At 36.9% G+C, this 7,665-nt stretch overlaps 1 long non-coding RNA gene across 1 annotated transcript; it reads left to right on the top strand.

The window, feature by feature from the left end:
- The first annotated feature begins 580 nt into the window (after window positions 1-580).
- LOC306644983 lies at window positions 581-6,869 on the top strand. The gene is made up of 3 exons (XR_013759491.1): window positions 581-706; window positions 1,429-1,494; window positions 6,718-6,869. It is a non-coding gene; the product is annotated as an uncharacterized lncRNA (long non-coding RNA).
- Window positions 6,870-7,665: the final 796 nt, after the last annotated feature.

The raw sequence follows: 7,665 nt of genomic DNA, 5'->3' as shown, positions 1-7,665 counted from the left end.
AAATAGGTTAACAATGCTTATCTCTGGAGGCTTGGGATTATAAACAAGAATGGGGAGGGGTCAGTTAATTCCTTTGTATTCTTTAAATTTTGTCAATATGTGTTTTCAGGAAAAATTAAGATATTTCTATTTTTATAAAGAAAAGAGATTACTTGATAGTTCCTTAAAATAAAAATACTGAGTAACTCCCTTAATCAGCTAGTCTTCTCCAGAAGAAATGCCAACAAAGGGTATCAGCCTCTCACTCACCTATTTTTCAAAGCTTCTGGTTCATCTGGGAGTATTGCTTTCCCCTCCCATTGTTAATATTCCAGGTCTTATAAAAACAGACATCATGCAGTTTGAGAGGAAGCTCCATTTAATAATGCAGTGAATAATTTATTCAAATAGATAAGAAGGCACACACTACCTTGACCATAGAAGTGTTTTCTTTCAAATAAGATTTCTACTTATTACCAACAGTCAGTTGTTACCATGACTACACTTTCATTTCTAAGCAAGAATGATCTGGAGTGGGTTTAAGCAAGATTTGGAAAAGAGCTTTGACATGCTTGGAGGCCCTGGAAGCCCAGGAACTTCTGATATGAACATTTCTTGACCATGCTGAGTCTCTCTCCAAATTGTGTTCAATTTCATGGGTAACACAAACGAGTTCACAAGACAGGAGAACTGGTATCCTAAGAGAAGCCAACTCAAGGAATTAGAGGTAAGATGTAGGAAATATTGATTAAGAATGTGATACATATTCAAAATTTAGGTTTAAAAAAGGTTGGATGTGGGGCTGGGGAGATAGCTCAGTGGGTAGAGTGCTTGCCTTGCAAGCACAAGGCCCTGGCTTCAATACCCAGCACCGCAAAAAAAAAAAAAGGTTGGTTGTACTAACCTTTCCAAGGCTGCCTAAGAGGTGTGAAATTATTCTGTTTGCAAATTCTAACTATAAGGGTATACATACACACAAAGTTACATCTCTGGGGCCAATAGGTATTTATAAATTACCTATTTAGGAAATTTATGAACATGTGGATTCTAGCTGCTACCACATACCTGTCCCTGCATGGTCCCAAGAAGAAATAACATATGTACACAGAGGAGAAGCCAGGCAAATAGCAAGTTTTTACTGCTTTGAGTATGGGTACTAAGCCATGATGTGGAACTTCTGTTATGCTGAAGAATTCCTCTTAAATACTGTATCTTTTTTTTTTTTTAAATTTAAATACTTGGTTTTTATTCTTTTTCAAAATTAACATCTGACAAGAGGGAGAAGAACATGTAAAGCAGAAAGCAAAAGTTTCCCATAATTCTGGACCTTAGAGATAAACACTGTAGCTGTAAATGTCATTGGAGAGATGCATGTATTTTATTTACTCAGTCCTATGCTGATGAACATTTAGATTGCTATCGATTTTCTCTCTTCTATGTACTCTACAGGAAATATCTTGACACATAGATCATTGTGACTTTAGTGGAGCAACTCCTTCAAAGGAATGCCTAGAGGTAAAATTTCTGAATCATGAATCTGCATATTTTATATTTTAATATATATTGCCAAATTACCTTCCAGAAAGTTGTACAAACTCTGCATCCAACAATAACATGAGGATGTCAGTTTCTTTCTGCGGTACTAGCAAGATTGAAGATTTGTGTTAGATATTAGATATTTTCTTTTCTAAGTGACTTATCAGTTCACATGTTGTTGATAACAGTTCATGGGTATCTATTGTAAAAAAAAACAAAAACAAAAACAAACAAAAAAAAAACTGCCACGAATAAAACAACACCATTTTACTATAGCTTATGAATTTTGTGAGTTAGGAATTTGGAAAGGACACATCCAGGTGATTCTTCTCTCCACATGATATTGGATGGCATCTTGGGATGGTGTGGAGTTGGCATCTGGAATTATCTGTGGGATCCACAATGGCCTTGCTCACCTGCTTGGCACCTTGGTGGTATAGCTACAAGGGTGCACTGAGGTGTCCTACTCCTTCTCAATGTAGTTTCAGAGCCTCTCTCTCTGGACTCCCTGACAGCATAGTTCAACTTCTGAGAGGTGGCTCAGGGCTTCAAAAACCTAAAGTGAAAACTGCCAGTCATCCTAAAGGGTAAACTCAGAACAGATATAGTGTAACGTCCATCATCCTAAATTAGTCAAAGCAGTTACAGGTCATCTCTATTGAAGGTGAGGGTTAATAGGCCTGACTCTCAATGGGAGGTCTCAATGTTGAGACTATCTTTAGTCTGTCAAAAAAGTTGATATTAATATACTTCTTAGTATCAAAAAAACTTCCCATTTCTTGAGGAACTCCTACTTGGATATGGTGTAAAGTCCCTAAATATGTTCTTAAGGTTTCTGCATCTATATTAATACATAAGATTGGTTTAATGTTTAATGTTGTTTTAAGTTTTGGTGACAAGGTTATCTTATGTTTCTGGTTTTGGTTTTTAATAATTAACTAGGTTTCTCATCTTTGAAACTGTTTATATAAGATGACAATCATTTGTTTAATAGTTGAAAGGGTTTACCCACAATGCAATGTTTTTCCACATTTAGTCTAAAGTTGTATGTTGTGGCTATATATATGACCTTGGTAAAGGGCTTTGGTAAGAAAAGAAAACATAATCAAAAAAGAAAAAGAAAGAAGAAGAAGAAAAAAGGTAATACTTCTGAAAAGATTTGTGGTAGGCACAAGAAGAAAACTTTAGACCTAATCTTAAATTTTTTCATAAAATTCAAGAAAACATGGTTTCTTTGAAATAAAAACAAAACGAAAGGAGAAACATATAAGATAATGAGGCCAGGGTTTGAACAAGTTATCAAGACAAAGCAAGGTGCCAAGTTTGGGCTCATTGGAGCATCCTTAATCCTGGCATTAGAAGTGCTCAAGAAATATTTGTTGTGAAGATGTGAAGAATAAATGAATGAATAGGAATATCAGTTCTCATGGTGTGGTTTGGTCTTATGGAAACTACAAGAGGTTGAATTGGGCCTCAGGGACCTTGGGAACACATTCGCAGTGCTGCCTCTGTTATGTGCTTGGCTCACCCCCCTCCACACCTCTTAAGTCATTGCATGTTGACTCAATGCAGGGGTTCAGTATGATGGACTCTCCTCTTGTTTAATCTCTTCCCATTGCTTCCTGCTATTCTCTTGGTTCAACTTTTCCCACCTCTGCGCATTGTACAGGTCATGGCTTTTTAAATTAGTCTATGTCCACAGCAAATAATTGTGGCATGTCCTCAGATTTCAGATGTTCTCAGTCTGCAAGGCAAAGGAAAAGCAAACTTAGACTCATAAAAGTTTACATCTAGAAGAAGCTTTGGACATCTGGTGACACCCATCCCATTTATTTTGTAGGCTGAAGGAACTACTGAGCTGATGGCAGGAGCAAGATTCATTTAAAAGTACATTCAAGAGACTTGGATGTGGTTATAAGAAAACAAAAGACACTTTTTGAGGAAAACTTATTAGACTTAGTCAGACTATGGGAATGGATACCCAAGAAGTAAAAAATCATGAAGGAGAATAAATAACAGTGGATATATGTTGAGCATCTGAAGTCATGAGAACTTAAATGTTCTATTTGTCTAATTGACTACCTGCATCCAAAAAATCCTTCAGTGAAATTTTCCTTGATGACTTCTAAGATGTGAGCTCTTTGCAAGCAGATAACAAACATATTCATCTCTGGTATTTCCAATACCTGTACTATCCCCATCCCTGCAGAGTTAGGATATGTGTGCTGCTCCCATTAACCCTTTAATGTGTAAATTCAATAATTTTTAGTAAGTTTACAGATTTTTGTAACAATTATCACAATCAATTTTCAAACATTTCCATCACCCCCAAAGGAAACTTTGTGCTCATTTTTAGTCACTCCCCATCCTCAGCCCCATTCCTGAGCAACCACCGACCTACTTTCTGTCTCTGGCTCTTGCTATCAGTTCAGCTGTTACTTCAATCTACAAAGTTAATAGGATGGGTGTCACCAGGTGTCCCAAAGTTTCTCCTAGATCTAGCCATCTGTGATTAGTTTCCTAGGATGGATATTTCATATAAATGGAATTACATAGTATATAGCCTTTTGTCTCTATGTTCTTTCACTTAACAATATTTTTAAGAGGCAATCATATTGAAACACATATCATTGCGGGAAAAATGCTCCATTGTATGGATATACCACATTTTTGTTTATCCATTCACCAGTTAATGAACATTTGACTTACTTCCACTTTGAGGGTATTATGGATAATGTTTCTGTGAACATTTATGTAAAAGTCTTTATGTGAATATAGGCTTTCATTGTTCTTGGGTAGATAAGTAGGAGTGGAATTGGTTGGCTATGATAACCCTAATGATTTAAGAAGCTCCAAATATTTCACAAAATGGCTGCATCATTTTGTGTTCCCATCATCAGAGTACAAGAATTAGTTTTTCCACATCTTGGCCAACACTTGTTATCATCTTCTTATCCACTGGTTTTTAAATATTGTAAAGACTATGTAGAACTCCACACTGCTTTTGTAAATCATTACATATGTATCCTAAACCACATATCAAGAAGCAGATTAATTATCCTTTTAGAAGCTTAGAACTTGCATAAACCATTTGGCTGCCATATTAAAATCTAATACTCTACTACTTTTGTAACAATATCATTCATTCTACTTGAAGCTTAGTGTGTGTGTCAGAAAATATTAATTATACCCCAACATCCAGTCTCCCCTTCTTACATAGAAATAGAATTTTTAGGTGGGCAGAGAATGTTTCCCAGCATCCCTTGCAGCTAGATATAGCTATATGACCACTGTTCAAATGAGTGGGATGTGAGTAAGTGTTATGTGCTATAAAGCAGAAGACATGAGCCAGCCTTTGACTTCTCTCCACACCCTTACTGACTGGAAAGTGAAATGATGGTAAAAGTTAGAGTTATCTTAGACCAAAGATAGATGCCAAGTGTTGAGATATACAAGGCATCAAGAGAGAGGAGGCCTAGGCCTTTGGTGATTGTTGGGCCTCCCTATCAGCCCTGGATGAGTAACCTGAACTTTAACATAAGAAATAAATACCTTGTTTAACCCAGAGTTATTTTGAGGTGCTCTGTTGTAACATTCAAATTGCAAAATTACTAACATCTAGAACCACTCTATAGGAAAATGGTTACAATGAGTCTCCAGTGTTGAACCTGATCATACCCTGAAAGGCAGGGCAAGGGAATAGAAAGACCCCTGAATACGGATACTGAAGTTTTAGTTTTGTTACCTCTAGTCAGCTTTGTGACTTTGGACAAATCTCTTGTCTATTACTCTGTATCCTCAGTCATAAAATGAGATGATTTTCTACAGTAAAAGATATTTTTTAAACTTACAAGTAAAAAACACATGGTTGTGGAAGTACTTCATTGTATTCATATTCATTGGTAAAGCAACTGGATAAAAAATTCAAAGTATATAAAATTTATAAAAGCGAAGCTTTGGTATCGACCTTCTTAGATAAATAAGATGCTAATCATCTTCAGCAGCTTCTTCATTGAGAACATTTGCATGGGGCTAAGAATTCTCCATATATTAGATTTTTAAATCCTCCCAGTGGATTCCAGTATTATCTCCATTTTACAAATAAGAAATCTGAGGTTTCATGAGGTTAAGTACCTTGCCCTGTCATGCAGATAGTAGGAGAGCCTGGATTTTAATTCCTGAACCCAGAGTATGGGAGCTTAAACATGGCTACCCTATTCTGCCTCCATAACTAATCATAACTCATCATTGTGAAGCCTACCAGAGAATCAAAAGTAATGGATATTGACCATACAGTCTCTTCAGCCATTGTAACTAAGAGAGAGTACTATGCTTTAAAATGAATGGACAACTCTTTGTGTAATTTGCTTGCTGGGTTAAGGTGATATGTGGAGCAATCATTGTGAATCATTCAAGGAACACAGGCAGAATTAAACTAATGGTGAAGCACACCTGTCAAGTGCTGAAAAGAAGATAAGCAGCCCTCAAGAACCTGTGACCCAGCAACACTGCACAGCATGATCACTGGACTCCAGGGACCAAGCCTTCTGAGCTTGGCAGGCAGCTGTGGTTCAGAGGGTCTCAGGCTCCAAAATGTGTGGTTTCCTGCCCATTGCTCTTTGCAGTAGCACATCAGAGAAGCTGAGCTGGATGGACTCTGAACACTGGCTGGGTTTTTCTTCTTCTGGCAACAAAATTAAACCTGCTCCTAGGGATTTATCCACCCTTTTGCTGATCTCAATGTGAACTGTATAGTTAAATGCCCGTTCATAGTACTGACTTTATCTCCCAGGGTGTTGTTCAAAATGTGGCTAAGTACTAGTGGAAAATACCAAGTTTTGTTGAAGTTGGTACATAGAAGGAAAGGATATTATATACTTGGAATACATTTTAATGCCACTCTGATATCTTGTGTGATTATGAGGATAGTTTGGTAGTTCTTCTTTCTAAAGTCTGATATATAATATTTTCAACCTGCAACTATCTATTGTTAGTGCTTTTCAATATTGGGAAAGGCAAAAACTTCTAAGTGTTTTGGTCCTTTTTAAAAAAACTCTTGGAAACAAATATATGATTTAAGTAAATACAAGAAAGAAACCATCTTAATCTTTTAAGTCAATTAGAAGGGTCTCTAATTTTTCAATCCATAATTAATTTTGATTTTATCCTGACACTGAATTTCATGCTGTGTTTTCTCCTAAGTGTGGCTCAGGAACCACCTACTTGGAGCTGCCAGAGTGCTCAATAAACACTGTCCTGAAAGTCTGAGGTAAAGGAAATCAGATCAGAGAGCATTTCTCCTTCAGTATCTAATGAAATGGACCCAAAATATTGTGTTTTAGGAGACCAAAAATTCATCAACAGAAATCAAGACTGAAAAAAGAGAAAGCTTCAGGTAAGAAAGTTTGAAAGGTAGCTCTTAGCCTTGTATTACCACTCCTGCTTTCCAGAGGAGAACCCACGAAAGCTGTCAACAAAATTCCAGTACATTTCTCGAATTCAGCCTGATATGAATTCTCAGTTAGGGAAGCCAGCTAAAGTCCATGAATTAGGAAAAAACCTGCCCCACACTGGGAAGAGTGGCCCTTGTAAAGAACAGTGCTCAGAAGAAAGTGTATAGTCAGGATACCAGCAAGAATTGAAGGTAACTCCAGAAGAGCTCCCCTTTTTCCCTCTCTCAAGTCCTTAGGTCACAGAAAAGTAAATAAAAATAATATCCATATCTAAGATTATTTTCTACAGGGGCAATAAATAGTTTCTAGGGAAGAGGATCAAGAAGAACTATAGCAGAACAGGGAAACTAAAGAGTAATCTAGAACTGCCCAATTTCAGCCCAAGAAAAATGAAAATAAATATTATGTCAACCTTATAAACATGCCATGGGGTTGGGGGGACACCAGACAGCCAGAAAACAATCTGAGCAGAAGGGAGACCACTAAGGTAGAGGAAGAGGATCGGGGGAGGGAGAAGGAAGGGTAAGGGGAGTTTACTAGGGGGTGAAATTGATCGGTTATGCTTTATGCACGTACAAACGTCTACAATGAAACCTACCATTCAGTATAATTATGTACCAATAAAAAAGAGCTTATAATCAAGGGGAGAAAACAGCTGTATATCAAGAAAACAAAAAGTAAGTAAATTATATAAGTA

This window comes from Sciurus vulgaris (genome assembly GCF_902686455.1).
Source record: "Sciurus vulgaris genome assembly, chromosome: 15".
Taxonomy (NCBI): domain Eukaryota; kingdom Metazoa; phylum Chordata; class Mammalia; order Rodentia; family Sciuridae; genus Sciurus; species Sciurus vulgaris.
This window is presented reverse-complemented; position numbering and strand designations above follow the sequence as displayed.